Source organism: Schistocerca piceifrons, chromosome 3 (assembly GCF_021461385.2).
Source record: "Schistocerca piceifrons isolate TAMUIC-IGC-003096 chromosome 3, iqSchPice1.1, whole genome shotgun sequence".
NCBI lineage: Eukaryota > Metazoa > Arthropoda > Insecta > Orthoptera > Acrididae > Schistocerca > Schistocerca piceifrons.
In genome coordinates this window covers 821,557,221-821,576,416 of record NC_060140.1, presented here as the reverse complement: position 1 = coordinate 821,576,416, position 19,196 = coordinate 821,557,221, and positions in this window count along the sequence as shown.

Below are 19,196 nucleotides of genomic sequence, written 5' to 3'. Positions count from 1 at the left end.
AAGCTTGGTGACATGACGCTAATTCTGTCTTAAAAATTGAATAACACTATCTGACTGTGATTAAAACGAATCGCAATGATTGTGAACTATACTCTGAAACAAATTAATACAATGCGCTTCAATCGGACAGCTACAGCTGCTGCTGTGAGCGTGTGATGAAATAAGAGAAATTCACTCTATACAATTCCGAGTCTTGGTTCTGCGAAATGCTCTCCGTGTATTTGCAGAAACCTCGTGTTCCGGTGCGCAGTGTGCCCTGGTATTGAGTCGAATGGTAGACTAGGACTGTTGATATTTTTAAAGCTATCGGGTATCCGATACATCGATAAAAAGAGACCGCCGGCCGGTGTGGCCGTGCGGTTCTAGGCGCTTCAGTCTGGAACCGCGTGACCGCTACGGTCGCAGGTTCGAATCCTGCCTCCGGCATGGATGTGTGTGATGTCCTTAGGTTAGTTAGGTTTAATTAGTTCTGAGTTCTAGGCGACTGATGACCTCAGAAGTTAAGTCGCATAGTGCTCAGAGCCATTTGAACCATTTAAAAAGAGACCATCATCGGCTCTCGATATATCGTAGAAAGTATCGGTATATCAACCAAAAATGTATCGACATAACGACCTATAAAAGTATCGGCTGCACATTTTAAATATACTGCCGGTTTTAGGGCTCTGTATTTAAGAATTGATTTATAATTAAATATTCTGTAGTTCAACAAGCCATCAGATGGTGACCAAGTCGGGCACGAACGTCCGAGGGAGCACCATGGAAAAGACAACACATTACAGGTAGCACCAGGCGGGCGCGGACGGCAGAGAGAGCACCTAGCGCCCTCTGGGCATAAATACTGTACATGGTCCTCCAGTACGGCAGTCTCAGGTAGCACCAGAAGAAGGCAACGAGTTACGTGGCCGAAATATTGTGCCAGAGCGACACAAACATCCGGCAGTAGACCCGATTATTCCACATGTCACGAAAAATGTAGTTCTTCGAGCTCAGTTATCTCGCTTTAGCACTGATTATTCATAATGACCAAGTCGTAATATGATCCCCAATTACAACAAGATTTTTGAGCAGAGTTTCAAAAAATTAGTCAGTAGAAGAGTACTGGTGATTTTTGTACTATTCAACCACATACCACTTTCGAGGAAAACAGCGAACTGTGGGCGGACTTAGTTTTTTTTAATTCATGGTACTTAATTCGATATATTGATTCTTACAGTTATCACAGGAAATAAGAGGAATAAAGAAAACTGAGAATCTGTTATTTAAGAAACCGGGTGTTTCAAGTGGTTAAAACAGACAGGTTCAACTGGTGTGGGGAAGGGACGATATAACCAAGAACCGCTTGTTTCAGCGGGAACCACCTTTCCTGTGGCACGGCGTTCTCTTCGGAGAGACCGGGGATCCCCTACCTGATGGTAGCGGAAGCGCAGCCGTCGCCGTGCGCCACGCGATATTTCCCGGCGAGTGCATTAGCGCGGGCCTTTGTTGCAGAGCGCGCCAGGTGCCGCGACTGGGCGCTCTGCCCTCTGGTCGGCTCTGCCATTGGCTGCTGATTGATCACCGCCACTCTTGGGCCGGTAATTAGCCGCGCCACCGCTGCCCACAGCGGGCCGGCGTCGGCCACGGGGAGCGCCAGCACTCTGCCCGCAGCACGGCTGCCACAATGGCCGGCGCCGAAAGCTGACTGATGCCCGCAGCCCGCGATACAACTGTTCCGCTGCAATAATTGCGGACCAGCTCCGATCGTGTTAAATAAACTGCCGTGCAGACAGCTACCGCCCGCAGCTCCTGACGTATCCGCAAGCACTCTTCACGCCTCCGTTGCATGACCCAGTTCACCATCCTTTGCGCGTTTCCGCGTCTCTACTAGTGGGTGCTGATGAGCTGCTGTCAGCCGGCCGCGGTGGCCGAGCGGTTCTAGGCCCTTCAGTTCGGAACCGCGCGACTGCTCCGGCCGCAGGTTCGAATCCTGCCTCGGACATGGATGTGTGTGATGTCCTTAGGTTATGTAGGTTTAAGTAGTTCTAAGTTCCAGGGGACTGATGACCTCAGATGTTAAGTCCCATAGAGCTCAGAGCCATTTGAACTATTTTTGAGCTGCTGTAGAAAATAGCAGGCGGCATGTAAAGATTTGCGTGTGAAAAATAAAACTAATTAAACAGAATCAGCAGCGCTTCATGTCAGACTGTGGAAATTTATAAGCTGTTGTAGCCGTTATTGTACCTGATTTGATGCAGCTCTTCTCGATAATATACTGAAGAGCCAAAGAAACTGGTATACCTAATATGTATAGGATCCCCGCGACCACGCATACGTGCAGCAACACGACTTGGCATGGACTCGACTAATGTCAAAAGTAGCGCCGGAGGGAAATGACACCACGAATCCTGCAGGGCTGCCCATAAACCTGTAAGAGTACGATGGACTAGAGATCTCTTGTGAACAGCACGTTGCAAAATAATGTTTATATCTGGGGAGTTTGGTGGCCAGCGGATGAGTTTAAAGTCAGAAGAGTGTCCCTGGAGCCGCTCTGTAGCAACTCTCGTGTTGTGGGGTGTCGCACTGTCCTGCTGGAATTGGCCAAGCCCGTCAGACTGCACAATGGACATGAGTGGATGTAGGTAATCAGAGAGACATGTCAGGGATACAACATCACTCCAACCGGACACGGCCCACACCATTACAGAGCCACCACCATCTTGAACAGTCAGATTCCGTGGATTCATGGGATTATCTCCATACACGCACACGTTCATCCGTTCGATAGAATTTGAAACGAGATTCGTCCGTCCAGGCAACATTTTTCCAGTCATCCACAGTCCAATGTCGGTGTTGACGGGCGTAAGGCTTTGTGTCGTGCCGTCACCAACGACACAGGAGTGCAACTTCGGCTCCGAAAGCCGATATCGATGATGTTTCGTTCAATGGTTGGCACGTTGACATTTGTTGATGGCCCAGCATTGAAATCTTCAGCAATTTGCGAAAGGGTTGCACTTCTGTCACGTTGAACGATTCTCTTCAGTCGTCGTTGGTCCCGTTCTTACAGGGTATTTTTCCGGCCGCACCGATGTCAGAGATTTGATATCTGATCGGATTCCTGATATTCACGGTACACTCGCGAAATTGTCATGCTGGAGAATCCCTCGTTTATCGCTACTTCTGAGATGCTGAGTCCCATCGCTCGTGCGCCGACTATAACATCACGTTCAAACTCATTTAAATGTTGATAACCTGTCATAGTAGCAGCAGTAACCTATCTAACACTTGCGCCAGACACTTATATGCGTGGCCAATTGCAGCGCCGTATTCTGCCTCCGGTTTACATATCTCTGTATTTGAATACGCATGCTTATACCAGTTTTTTGGCGCTTCAGTGTATAGCCTGTACTAGCAATGTTATATCTCTCGCCTAGCTACTGCAACCTGTATCCATTTCTCTTGAACCTGGTTAAGGCAGTTAACCCTTGATCTCGAATTACAATTTTTGCCAAACTTCCATTACCAAACGGACTTTTCCGTTACGTCTCGGGCTCAGTCGTATCAGCCGACCAATAAGTGGTCAGATACGAAATTGTTAAGACTTTTGTGCCCAGTTGTTGACAAACTGCCTGTTGGCTTCTATCTCGGGTTCTTCGGCCGACGTTTTTCTGGTGATTTTTCTGATGTTTCGCGAGACGAGTAGCTGGCATTCTCAAAGTTTCCTTAGCAGGCAAAGGAGAAAACGAACCCACTTCCAATGTCGCGAATATACTACTTACCATGCACATGCGGAAAGGTTTATGTTTGTATGACTGGACAATCAATCAACAACAGGGTCACAGAATATAAGCAACGTAGCAAGCTGGGGCGGGTGGAGAAACCGGTCGTGGCTGAGCAACCGCTGTGTGACACCGACCACGTAGTAAATAAAATCCGCCGACACCGAAGTTCTGGCTGTAGAGAAGAGCTACCACACCCGCTTGTTCGGAGAAGCTATATAAATACACAGACACGAGACTAGCTTCAACAAGAAAGAAGGAAGCTTCTAGGTAAACGGATCCAGGATTACCTTGCTGCGGCCAACGACCGTTGCAGGTAGCAAGAGGAGAACCGCACCGGTAATGACAGCGGAAAAGCCCTTGGACGTTGGGTCTGCGGCCGCGAGCTCGGCTCCACTCCACAACCAGCAGTGGAGGGTGAAATTTCGACAATGCCAGCCACTCGTGCTGGCGAAACGTCAGAAAAATCATCAGATAAACATCGGCGGAAGAAACCGTGACACAAGCTAACAGGCAGTTTGTCTACTGACCAGTTGTCTGAACGCAGCAGAAACAAGACTCCCTATAAATTCCACAGTAAGGTCTTGTCCGAATTTTCATAGCCAAACCGAGAGTCGTAAATACACAAATGGGCTGTCAAACTGACGTTCGTGAGGCCTGCGAATGTGGACGACCGCAAGCTGTGTGAAGGAATGACAACAATGAAAATTTGTTGCGGACCGGGATTCGAACCCGGATTTCCCGCTTAACGCGACAGGACGCTTGGGCTATTAGTGCACGACTCACTTCCAGGCGGAAACATTCATGTGTCGTCATTCGTGCGTCACAGCCTGCACTCGTACACATTACGTAATTCCAGTACAAGGCGGTAGGCATCTTATTTGATAGTCACTGCCTGGTACGGGCCGATAAATAAGATACCGGGTGACCAAAAAGTCAGTATAAATTTGAAAACTTAATAAACCACGGAATAATGTAGATAGAGACGTAAAAATTGACACACATGCTTGGAATGACATGGGGTTTTATTAGAACAACAACAACAACAACAAAACAGAGTATTGCTAGACCCGTGAAAGATCTCTTGAGCGCGTCGTTTGGTGATGATCGTGTGCTCAGCCGCCACGTTCGTCATTCTTGGCCTCGCAGGTCCACAGACCTGAGTCCGTGCGATTATTGGCTTTGGGGTTACCTGAAGTCGCAAGTGTATCGTGATCGACCGACATCTCTAGGGATGCTGAAAGACAACATCCGACGCCAATGCCTCACCATAACTCCGGACATGCTTTACAGTGCTGTTCACAACATTATTCCTCGACTACAGCTATTGTTGAGGAATGATGGTGGAAATATTTACTCTAAAGAACATCATCTTTGCTTTGTTTTACTTTATTATGCTAATTATTGCTATTCTGATCAGATGAAGCGCCATCTGTCGGACATTTTATGAACTTTGTATTTTTTGTTTCTAATAAAACCCCATTCCAAGCATGTGTGTCAATTTGTACCTCTCTATCTACATTATTCCGTGATTTACTCAGTTTCCAAATTTATACTGACTTTTTGACCACCCGGTATATTCAGGCCAACGCAGATACCGCAGTACCGATCATACGTATATACTGACCGCAGCGGTAAACTCTCATTTTCTTAATTCGGAATTCACGTCTGGTAACTTGACGTTTGCGCTCAGTTGGTGTCATAGTTACAGAACGATTCGAATAGGATGATGATTTTGTGTTCCAGATTTCGTTTTTAAACCGAACATGAAGATAACGTTGTGTGATACGTTAGAAAAAGGAGTTTAAAATATTGACTTCCAACTTCACTACAGACTGTACATTCGCTGTTCTTTTATAGAGTTGGAATAAAAATTTTGTACTGCATGGTGTGACGCTCTTGCTGGGTTTACTATCGATACGTTGAACACCGACGCATCACTATGTCCCAATATTTCTCAAACTTCAATACACAACAACGCCTTAACTATGCAATTCCAAAAATGTGGTTCATGAATTAGTAATTTAGAAGAGCGAATTGTGTTCGGGGAATGCAATTCACTAAAAAAGGTAAAAAAGTCATTAGATCAATGTAAAGATTCTGGAGATGTAGCGGTACGTTGAAAATTTTACATTTCAAGAGACCCTGTGAAATGGTGAGAGTTTTGTGAAATTATTACTTGCTTTTCGATTCGAGTGTCATATCACAACGGTCAAGTATAGGCTCCGCATTCGAAAAGTAGTTACTGATTAAAGCGCTTCTAAAGCGTTGTTTAATTCTGGGCACATTCAAATTTTTTATGACACATTCATATCCGGTTTGGCCATTAATGGCCATCTTCCGATGGTATGGGAGGCATTTGGTGAACAAATCTTCAATCGTTGTCAAATTCTGATAGACATGTTGGCAAGTTACTATTCACTCGTTGTGTTCTTTAAAATGTTTAATTTAACGTAGTGTGCTGTAGACGAAACCTTGTATTTTAATAAATGCAATATTTTAATGTATAATTCAAAGCATGATTTGCAGTTCCTATGTTTACTTCTTTGTGAGCAACATTCTGTCTTGTTTGTGAGGCGATTTCGCTTGTAAGTTTTCTGATGTGTCGTGGAAGGTTTGTCAATCAACTGTAAATCGTTCAAAAAGCATCTGAAAATTCCTGACACGCGTCTGAACTGCTTACGAACAATTATAACACTGGCTTAGTTTCGAGCGCCCCTAATTTTGTGTGGTATGAAGATAAATGATATAAATAATCCAGGTGAATATAGGGTTAGTTGCTGAGTTACATTAATTCCAGATATTAGAGTACACATAATGCGTGAAGAGCTGTTCTATTTACGAATGCAAAATGGCATATTTAATGTAGCCTATAAATTGCATTAGTAAATCTATAAAATCCGCTTTACAGTTCTTGAAACGCAATATTCTCTTAAAATCAACTGTACTGAAATGGTTCAACTCAAAAAATTAACAGCGCACCACATTCAATTACTTGGGCTAATGGAAACATATGAACGAAAGACAATTAAATTTTCCGCTTCATTATTCGAATGCGATGCTCAGTCGAGGGCTCTACGAGTGGTTGTCATCGATACGAAACTGACATTCACATGAAGATGCTATCAACATCAGTGTTCCTCACTGTAAGCAGACTTTGGTACTTATTTCTGATTCCATAGTTTCAAAGTGTAAAGGCTAATTATCTTCTGTATTACCAACAAACTACTTAATTTGATGAGGGCTCTACTTTTTTTATAATTTTGGTGGAAGAAACGTTTTGATCTCATGATTTAAGTATAGTGTAATTAATACAGTTAGTTATCAAAATGGAGGATGTGAATACTATGAACTGCATTTGCGTGTGACGTTTATTAGGTGACCCATTTGTCAGGGAAATTTTTCCTTCTATTCGCGGTACTGGCTGTTAAAAACAAACTTCATAGTCGTCACTGTTACTTCTACCCAAGATTTCAGTTTTGCGATCAGCATACTGTTATGTGACAATTTTTGGCAACCTCCCCAAAATGCAACCATGGAAACTTACATTTGAGTTCCGCAGTTTGTCAAGTAATCATACTTTTAGGGGGTTATAATTTGAAAAACCACTATGTATTGGTTTAAGTTATACTTAACAGTTTCTGGCATGAGGTGTACATGTTATGTTTTTGTCGATTTGCTTTACACCTATTGTACTTGCAACATGAAGGGTCTCCTGTTCGGTAAAGGCTTCGCTTTTAATACGATTTCCAAAAATAAGCTTGAGTGGATTACCGTAAATTTACAACTGCGATTAGACTTCTTAGTTAGGGGCATTTTGTGATGCAACATCGTTGAAATACGTCTGAAACACTAACAACAAGAAGTTTACAACACGAACGCGCACGGAAAACTTAAGCAACATTAGGTAAAATACACTCCTGGAAATTGAAATAAGAACACCGTGAATTCATTGTCCCAGGAAAGGGAAACTTTATTAACACATTCCTGGGGTCAGATACATCACATGATCACACTGACAGAACCACAGGCACATAGACACAGGCAACAGAGCATGCACAATGTCGGCACTAGTACAGTGTATATCCACCTTTCGCAGCAATGCAGGCTGCTATTCTCCCATGGAGACGATCGTAGAGATGCTGGATGTAGTCCTGTGGAACGGCTTGCCATGCCATTTCCACCTGGCGCCTCAGTTGGACCAGCGTTCGTGCTGGACGTGCAGACCGCGTGAGACGACGCTTCATCCAGTCCCAAACATGCTCAATGGGGGACAGATCCGGAGATCTTGCTGGCCAGGGTAGTTGACTTACCCCTTCTAGAGCACGTTGGGTGGCACGGGATTCATGCGGACGTGCATTGTCCTGTTGGAACAGCAAATTCCCTTGCCGGTCTAGGAATGGTAGAACGATGGGTTCGATGACGGTTTGGATGTACCGTGCACTATTCAGTGTCCCCTCGACGATCAACAGTTGTGTACGGCCAGTGTAGGAGATCGCTCCCCACACCATGATGCCGGGTGTTGGCCCTGTGTGCCTCGGTCGTATGCAGTCCTGATTGTGGCGCTCACCTGCACGGCGCCAAACACGCATACGACCATCATTGGCACCAAGGCAGAAGCGACTCTCATCGCTGAAGACGACACGTCTCCATTCGTCCCTCCATTCACGCCTGTCGCGACACCACTGGAGGCGGGCTGCACGGTGTTGGGGCGTGAGCGGAAGACGGCCTAACGGTGTGCGGGACCGTAGCCCAGCTTCATGGAGACGGTTACGAATGGTCCTCGTCGATACCCCAGGAGCAACAGTGTCCCTAATTTGCTGGGAAGTGGCGGTGCGGTCCTCTCCGGCACTGCGTAGGACCCTACGGTCTTGGCGTGCATCCGTGCGTCGCTGTGGTCCGGTCCCAGGTCGACGGGCTCGTGCACCTTCCACCGACCACTGCTGACAACATCGATGTACTGTGGAGACCTCACGCCCCACGTGTTGAGCAATTCGACGGTACGTCCACCCGGCCTCCCGCATGCCCACTATACGCCCTCGCTCAAAGTCCGTCAACTGCACATAATGTTCACGTCCACGCTGTCGCGGCATGCTACCAGTGTTAAAGACTGCGATGGAGCTCCGTATGCCACGGCAAACTGGCTGACACTGACGGCGGCGGTGCACAAATGCTGCGCAGCTAGCGCCATTCGACGGCCAACACCGCGGTTCCTGGTGTGTCCGCTGTGCCGTGCGTGTGATCATTGCTTGTACAGCCCTCTAGCAGTGTCCGGAGCAAGTATGGTGGGTCTGACACACCGGTGTCAATGTGTTCTTTTTTCCATTTCCAGGAGTGTACTTGTGTTGACAGAAATTTCGATTACAATGAATCTCATTTCTCTGTACAGTCGATATGCTCTTCAAGGACATTACAAAAACGAGATGCTATGGAAATATCGGCGCCAGAATTAAATAACGAGACATTTTAAGCAAGGCTTAGGATCTGACGTTAGTATGACAGCTAGATATTTAAAAGACCTGCTCCACTTGTGCTTTAAGAAGCCATGTACACAAGAAAATGATGGGGTACTATACATGAGTTATATGTCTTTATGATCCAGAAGGATCACAGAATTAACTAAATAAAAATAAAAAATTTCTATTTTTCAGCTCTCTTAACGTCCAGGTTCCTTTAACCTCGTTCAGTAAACTGAAGTAAAATAAATGAATGTTAAATTAGATGCAGCGCCCTGTTCTAAGGCTGCTTATGCTCTGTTGTTGACGGCCGAGTGTTTGTTACGCTGTTCATTCAGAGGAATGTCCAAACATTGTTAGGAACGTATTTCTAGGTGAAAACCGATTCCCCTATAAGCGAATTAGTGCTTTCGTGCTTCACCTTCTTTCAAAAAGGTTTAGTCTTGTCTCTGCAGCCACAGCTTCCTGTTTTCATCAGTTGTCTTCGTCTCCATGTGTGAAGAACGCCCTATATTACTGTCGATATTTTTGAAAAAGGGTGTTCTAGGCTGTCAGCTCGTTTTCTTACCTACGATGTTGCCCTCGCAGATTTTTGTTGAAGAATGTCATGTCTCACAAAGTGACTAATGAGTTTTTCTTCCGCTGCCCTATAATCTTCTGTAGTTCTTTCGTCTCCTATTTCTTATAGTACTATCTCATTTGTTTTTGTCAGTCCAGCTAGTTCCTGCAATTTTCCTCCATATCCACATTTCCGCACTTTCGAGGCGAGTTTCCTCCTGCTTAGCTAACGTCCAGATTTCATATCAGTACGTGAGGACACTCTATACAAAGGTCTTTACAAATCTTTTCTTAGAGGAGGTGCGGAATTGAGGGTGAAGACACAAAATTTTCTTGCGCAATTGCGAAAGCAAAAGAACCGAGACAAATGTAGTGTCTCTTAAAAAGCAACATCCTTTGAAAGGGCAAGTCACATTCTGCACGTAGATTTTTTATTTAATAAATTTAGAATTATTTCTCTATATACAGTAATCAGGACTACGGATGAATTACCAGTTAGAACACTTTGACCCCTGTGTTGTACCTCTCTTTTCCATCAATATTACGCAGACAAGCCTTCAAAATGAAATTCTAAATATCTGGCAAAACAACTAAACGGAGGCTCTGTTTCGCTTTTAAATACTGGATAGATTTTGCGAACTGCTATGAAAAAGTAGAAAAAAGGAGTGTGACTCGCCATCTCTGATGATAAAGGCGGGTGTTATGCAGTCGAAATTTGTACAGCAGGCTGGAGAATGACGATGTATTTTCTCTGTATCGACTACGAAAAAAACACGGAATAAAGCGCAGTGTTAATTATGAAAAGCACATACGAAGATTAGCATATTTTCTCGGAAAATTGGGTCAGAAAACTATTTGCGCGTTTGTTTTTTCTATAATCTAAATCGTGCCATGTGTAAACCCGAAAAATCAGGTTCGTTACTTTATTTCTCTCGTAGTTGAAGTCAAATATAAAGATATAGATTATCTTACTTAACGCAAACTGCCTTGTTCATATGAATCAATTATCATTGATATGTAGTAACCACAATGGTATTAGAAGTTACTGTACTTCATACAACATTGTTAAATATGAAATGTGCACTCACGTGGACTTTACGGCTCAAGTGCTATAGTTCCAGCTGAGGTATTTCGGTGATATCCTTTGGTTATAAGACGTATGCGGGTACTGATAACACCCTCCCATATACAAAAACAACAAAGAAACGACGAACCACGGAAGCCTCACTCTCAATGAGACGGAAATTGGTAGATGTTATGTGCATGTAGGGCCAAAGAAATGATTACAGTGTCAGAAATACTGGATGACTTATTCAAGAGAACGAGCAAGTCAATAACGTGTTGGTCCTCCTCTGACCCTTACGCTAGCAGTTATTCGGTTTTGCATTGATTGACAGACTTGTTGGGCGTCTTCCTGACGGATATCGTGCCAAATTCTGTCCAATTGGCGCATTAGGTCGTCAAAATACCGAAACAGTTGAAGGGCCCTGATGCTCCAAACGTTCTCAATCGGGGAGAGATCCAGGGATCTCGCTGACCACTCAGGCTGGTGTGACACCACTGTCCGGGATGTCTCCAGGAAGGCCTTTCCTGAGCATCGGGGTTCAGCTCGAAGCCGGATTCAGCAGCTCTACTTCAGTCAATGAGATTACAGGCCGAAGACATGTCTGGAGCTGCCACTATCTATCTATACCCGGATCCCACTCTCCCTACTGCACGGGTCTGGGTGTAGACGAGTCCTCTCCATTTGGCTCGGTCCTCCCACCACTTTTCTTCCTCCACTTGCTGCCAGGTCACACCTCTCCTTTCCAGAGACATTCTCACTCCCATTTTCCACCGTGTTCTTGGGCGCCCTCTAGGTCTTTTCCCATCCTTAGTTCTTCCATAATTTTGAGGAGTCTCTGCCCATGCATCCTCTTAACATGCCCATCTCAATCTCTTTTTTTTTCGATTTCTTCTCTCATACATTCTTGGTTAAGGTCCTTTCTAATCTCTATATTCCTTACTGTATCCATTCTTGTTTTTCCCTTAACTGCTCTGAGAAATTTCAATTCCCCTGCATGCAGCTTTACTGTATGTATAAATGATGATGGCGTCCTCTTGGGTAAAATACTCCGGAGGTAAAATAGACACCCATTCGGATCTCTGGGCGAGGACTACTCAAGCGGACGTCGTTATCAGGAGAAAGAAAACTTCCGTTCTACGGATCGGAGCGTGGAATGTCAGATCCCTGAATCGGGCAGGTAAGTTAGAAAATTTAAAAAGGGAAATGGATAGCTTAAAGTTAGATATAGTGGGAATTAGTGAAGTTCGGTGGCAAGAGGAACAAGACTTTTGGTCAGGTGAACACAGGGTTATAAATACAAAATCAAATAGGAGTACGGCAGGAGTAGGTTTAATAATGAATAAAAAATAGGAGTGCGGGCAAGCTACTACAAACAGCATAGTGAACGCATTATTGTGGACAAGACAGACACGAAGCCCACGAATACTACAGTAGTACAAGTTTATATGCCAACTAACTCTGCAGATGATGAAGAAATTGATGAAATGTATGATGAGATAAAAGAAATTATTCAGGTAGCGAAGGGAGACGAAAATTTAATAGTCATGGGTGACTGGAATTCGAAAGTAGGAAAAGGAAACATAGTAGGTGAATATGGATTGGGGGGAAGAAATGAAAGAGGAAGCCATCTGGTAGAATTTTGCACAGAGCATAACTTAATCATAGCTAACACTTGGTTCAAGAATCATGACAAAAGGTTGTATACATGGAAGAATCCTGGATATACCAGAAGGTACCAGATAGATTATATAATGGTAAGACAGAGATTTGGGAACCAGGTTTTAAATTGTAAGACATTTCCAGGGGCAGATGTGGACTCTGACCACAATCTATTGGTTATGAACTGTAGATTAAAACTGAAGAAACTGCAAAAAGGTGGCAATTTAAGGAGATGGGACCTGGATAAACTGACTAAACCAGAGGTTGTACAGAGTTTCAGGGAGAGCATAAGGGAACAATTGACAGGAATGGGGGAAAGAAATACAGTACAAGAAGAGTGGGTAGCTCTGAAGGATGAAGGAGAGAAGGCAGCACAGGATTTAGTAGGTAAAAAAGACGAGGGCAAGTAGAAATCCTTAGGTAACAGAAGAAATATTGAATTGAATTGATGAAAGGAGAAAATATAAAAATGCAGTAAATGAAGCAGGCAAAAAGGAATACAAACGTCTCAAAAAGGAGATTGACTGGAAGTGCGAAACTGCAAAGCTAGAGGACAAATGTAAGGATGTAGAGAGTTATCTCACTAGGGGTAAGATAGATACTGCCTATAGGAAAATTAAAGAGACCTTTGGAGAAAAGAGAACCACTTGTATGAATATCAAGAGCTCAGATGGAAACCCAGTTCTATGCAAAGAAGGGAAAGCAGAAACGTGGAAGGCGTATATAGAGGGTCTATACAAGGGCGATGTACTTGAGGACAAAATTATGGAAATGGAAGAGGATGTAGATGAAGATGAAATGGGAGATACGATACTGCGTGAAGAGTTTGACAGAGCACTGAAGGACCTGATTCGAAACAAGGCCCCGGAAGTATACAACATTCCATTAGAACTACTGGCAGCCTTGGGAGAGCCAGTCATCACAGGACTCTACCATCTGGTGAGCAAGATGTATGAGACAGGCGAAATACCCTCAGACTTCAAGAAGAGTATAATAATTCCAATCCCTAAGAAAGCAGGTGTTGACAGATGTTAAAATTAACGAACTGCCAGTTTAATGTGTCACAGCTGTAAAATACTAACGCGAATCCTTTACAGTCGAGTGGAAAAACTGGTAGAAGCTTGTATTAGGGCTTAATTATTAATTTTGAAAATAATTTTTATTTTTTTTAGTCGCTGTATGTCCGATTACACTGTTTCGTTAACGGTTGGCCCTGACTAGTATTTGTACGCAATCTGACTGCATAGAATAACATCAAAGAATGAAAGAAAATTTCCGTTACACAATTAATTAATTAAGTCCCCAGCAACTATAAAACGTACGAAACCAAAGCACAAGTGTAGCTGTTCTGTGTGTGGAAGTGTGATTCAACGAACACATCTGGCACGGCTCTTCTTCAATAAGACAAGAAATTTTAAATATCATTTATACTGAAGTAATTTAAAAAAATAGAACTACTATAATTGCGCATGAAAACCAGAATTACACTCTAATACAGGAACACAAGCCAGATGGTTTGTTGACTGAACCTGTAACGTCGCATTATTCAAGACAATGAAATAATGAGAAAAAAAACGAGTTTTGTTACCTTCATATATATTCATGAAAAGCACTCTAATCATTACAATATCTCCATTAGAACAACATCTGCTGTCTAGCCCATCAAACAACTGCATAAAACATGGAACAAGCTCTCCCTACTACAACATCTCGACAAGCACTGTCCGCTAAGACTTCTCGACAAGAACTTTTCACTACGACATCTCAGCAAGCACTGACTACTACGAGTTCTCGACTAACACTCCAGTGGAGGCGGCGGAATAAAACTCTTTGGCGCAATCTCTGGCGCTGTGGCTCAGTGTAGCCACCTTTCATATGCCCTTCCTCCACGGGCCAGAATTTGATGGTATTTTTGCCAGCATTGTTGGTGAAAATACCACCAAATTCGTCCACAAAAATACAGAGAAAAATAAAAGATAATATTAATACGTAAATATCACATAATTAGATAAAATTTTGGCTTTGCACTGACCTTTCAATAACCTAATATATAAAATACAGTAAGCAATACAAATTCATTCATACATGTGAGTTTACATAATAGTTTACGCAATACACAAAAAATCAGTTTATACAAATGTTCACATAAAATGCTTTTAATTATTCAAAAAAAAAAAAAAAAACAAGTAGTTGATAGTTCCAGCAGTAGCACCCAGCAATGGTCAACAGGTGCAAATACCAACAGGTGACATCATTTTAGTAAAAGCAGTTCCATCAGTAGCACCCAGCAATGTTGAACAGGTGCAGAGACCAACAAGTGACATTTCAGTAGAAGCAGTCCATCAGTGGCACCCAGCAGTGTTGAGCAGGTGCAGACAGCAACAAGTGACATTATCTCAGAAGAAGCAGTCCATCAGTGGCACCCAGTAATGTTGAACAGGTGCAGACACCAACAAGTGACATCATTCCAGTAGAAGCATTTCCATCTGTGGCACCCAGTAATGTTGAGCAGGTGCAGACAGCAACAAGTGACATTATTTCAGTAGAAGCAGTTCCACCAGTGGCACCCAGCAATGTTGAACAGGTGCAGACACCAACAAGTGACATCTTCTCAGTAGAAGCAGTCCATCAATGGCACCCAGCAATTTTGAGCAGGTGCAGACAGCAACAAGTGACATCATTCAGCAGAAACTGTTCCATTAGTGGCACCCAGCAATGTTGAGTAGGTGCAGACAGCAACAAGTGACATCTCATCACTGGTTGAGCAGGTACACAGAGCAACAAGTCACATTATTTCAGTAGAAACAGTCCATCAGTGGCACCCAGTAATGTTGAGCAGTTGCAGACACCAACAAGTGACATCATTTCAGTAGAAGCAGTCCATCAGTGGCACCCAGCAATGTTGAACAGGTGCAGACACCAACAAGTGACATTATTTCAGTAGAAGCAGTTCATCAGTGACACCCAGCAATGTTGAGCAGGTGCAGACCCAAACAAGTGACATTGTGTCAGTAGAAGCAGTCCCATTAGTGTCACCCAGCAATGTCGAACAGGTGCAGACAGCAGTCCATCAGTGGCACCCAGTAATGTTGAGCAGGTGCAGACAGCAGTTCATAATATTCACTATCACTAATCAGACAGTTCATCAGAGTTTATCAGCAGAAATTAAACATTTCCAAGTGGTACCCATCATGTTGAACAAGTGCAGGTAACAGTCCATAATATTCACTATCACTAATCAGATAGTTCAGGCATCAACAATAGTTGGAATGCACACACAATTGCTTTTACAAAATTATTATCAATGATCTTACACTAAACATACAGATTATAACAAACACACAAATGATGTCAGTTAATTGTCATATTAACTATTACAAATACACAAATATCAATAAACCTATAATATTTATGGGTGTCAGTGCAAGCCACAACAAACAAGTAAAATAATATTTAGGAGATAGGTTGGGACTAATTATCTGGGATTAGGAAAGGAAAACACACAAAACACACTCACTCATCTTACATCCACATTAAGTACTCCTGTGTAATTGAATAGTGTTAACTGTGTAAATGCAATTCTGTCAAAGATTTTATGTTCGACATGTGTATCAAATAGTAGTGGCAGCAATGTATAACAGTGAACAATAGTTAGTCAACGTCATAGTCTTCATGTCAACACCAATGTTTGCCAAGCCAGATCAAAATGTACAGTTGCTGAATAACTGTCAGTGTGCCAAGATATGCAAATACTTCCGCTCTTCAAAAAAAGTATATACTGCTTATTGATTTAACAAAGTGTGTGTAGATAATCTTCCTTCCACTTTAGTGTTCTAGTCTGCCATCTTCATCCTGCTTGTTCCATATAAACCAACAAAAAAAATATGCTCCTCACTTACTTTACCTCTTATCCACCAAATCTCCAATAATCATCAGCATCACATAATCTCAATACTTCAATAATACCTCTTACGTCGATACATATAAATCTTATCATCAATATCAATTACCTTACCTCTTGTCCACCAAAGCTCCAATAATCATCAACTTCATATAATCTCAATTCCTCAATAATACCTCTTCAATACGTCGATACATATAAACCTTATTATCAATATCATTTTACTTCCATAACAACTCTTTCCTCTAGTCAGTCTCCTCGAACAAGTACAGATAAAATCCTAGTGCAAACTTCAGTTCATCATCCCATACAATCCGGTCCACACACAACCTCTGTGTAATCCATCTGACCCAAATCTTCATTATGAATTATAAAATACATTTTGGTTACCTTGTCCATCATTAAATAAGAGAAATGCATACATGACCTCTAACAGACTTTATTTCGAATAACTCTCAGTAATTAAGTACTATTATGGAGTGTGAATGATCATATTTCACAGTGTGCACACCACTTCAAGAATCATGGCAGAAGCAAACATGTGGAGTACTTTTTGTGTAGAATGTCACTTCCTATTTCAATTGCTCACGAAGAATGCAGTGTAATAATTGTCAATGGTCTAACCTAGTGTTGGTATGTCATGTCGTTAGCTTCCTTCCTATTAGCATAAATTTATACAGCTTTCATAAAACCTCCAGCTCATGTGACTTCTATGAAGTTTCTTTTACTAATGTCGTTCTTCGAATTATAGCAGTTCATTTTCTTATCTTAAAAACATAAGGCACTGAGCGTAAGCAAAACATGCAATAGCGAGTAAATATACCAGTAGAGAACAGAATGTCAACAAGTGGATGCAGCACAATTCCTACAACGAGGCTCTGCCAAGCAAACAATCTATAATTAATACCATAGTGTGACCTAAACTCTATGTTTGTACACAGTATATCAGCATTTCTATATACCAAGTTAAAGAGTAGTTATGATAACAAAACAGAAATGTGTAAATATGCAATCCATACGCACAGCAGCAAACATATATCTTACGTAATAAACAGGTCATTAGCATCATATCAGAATAAGCAAATAAATGTTCATATGTAATCTTAATAAGTAAACATGAAGGCGCAAGCAGATAAATCACAAAGTATAACTTACATACATAACCATACTGAGCACAATTAATAAGGTGACAATTATAATTTAAATAAATAAGCACAGCAGGCACATAATTAAAAATTATGACATTAGTGAAAAAGCATAATATATACAAATAACAACCCTGTTCATTAATAAATCATTGTCAAAATCAGTTAACGTACGCAAGCACGTCGCTTCACAAGTAAATTCATAGAACATGAAATTTAGCACAAAGTCTGAATCACGTAATCGCGAGCAGCAAATTACGTCTAAAGTACGTACCTAAGTGGAATTATGTTACCTGAAAAATAAACTCAATTAATAGTTACCCTTTTTAGTTTATTGCTTTTTTCTACGAAATTACATTCTTCCTGAAATTTTCTCCATAGCAAGTCGTCTTAACGTCGGACACGCACAGAATTTACCTTAAGTTCTTAAATATTTTATAGAACCGTATCCTGAAAAATACTGAACGTTAATAACATAATTCATCAACTCACTATAGCTTTATACTGAATTTAATCGGAGAAATTAGACTGTGTATTTGTTTACGGCTGCCAGTGCATTCGCACTGAGCGCTCGATCAGCTGTAGGCGCGTGACGTAGAAAGTGATTGTTTGCGGTCAACGACTGCCTTGTGCGCCGCGCAGACTTGACTGTTGCTTTGAGTATGTGACGCCACCAAAACACAGCGCGGTATCCTTGTATTCTCTGCATGTTTACATGTAGCTGTTAGTTTCTCTAAAGTATGTCATTCCACAAAAAATTTAACGTACGATATATGATGTATTCCCTTGGAGCGTCGAGATTTAAGAGTTTCTACTTCAACAGTGTTATCATGAATAATTTTGCGAACTCTATATGGACCGTTATAAAGCAGGAAAATTTCCGAGACATGCCTTTTCCTTTGTGAGACAAACGATGAGACTTAATTAACACCTTTTGGACAACTGAAAAAGTTTTTAAACGACCAGGACGCTTAGCTGATTTCTCTCTTCTAGCAGCCGCACATGCAATATTTCGTAGAGCCAGGTTGACAACTTCAGAATGCCGCAGTTTCCGTGTAGGCGGAATAGGAACTATTTCAGAAATGCGATTTGTCGGTGCTTCATTTTTTAATGTCAATATAGGCGGTGAAGAAGTTGAATCATTAGGGAGTTCATACAGAATGTTTTGAAAAATATGAAGATACTGATCCCACATTCTGTGATTATGATGACAATAAAGTCGACACAATTTATTGATTTCCTTCATCCATCTCTCTGAAGCGTTAGATTGAGGGTGAAAAAGTGAAACTAAAATTGGTTTAATCTTACGACGCCGTAGAGTACGAAGCCTAATTTTAGAACGAAACTGTGATCCATTATCTGATATAACCTTATCAACATGACCAACTTCTTTAAGAAAATGTTTGATGAAAGCGTTAGATACTGAACGAGCTGTTGCTTTGCGTAAAGGTGTAAAACACACATATTTTGATGTCAATTCCACTGCTACTAAAATGTACGCAAAACCATTAGTAGAACGAACCACTGGACCGAACAAATTGACTGCAGCCATGTCCTTTAATTTCGCTGGAATAATAGGAAACAACGGTGCTCTGTGAGAAATAGTTGGTGGCTTAGCCTTTTGACATAATTTGCATTTGGCAAGAACAGATC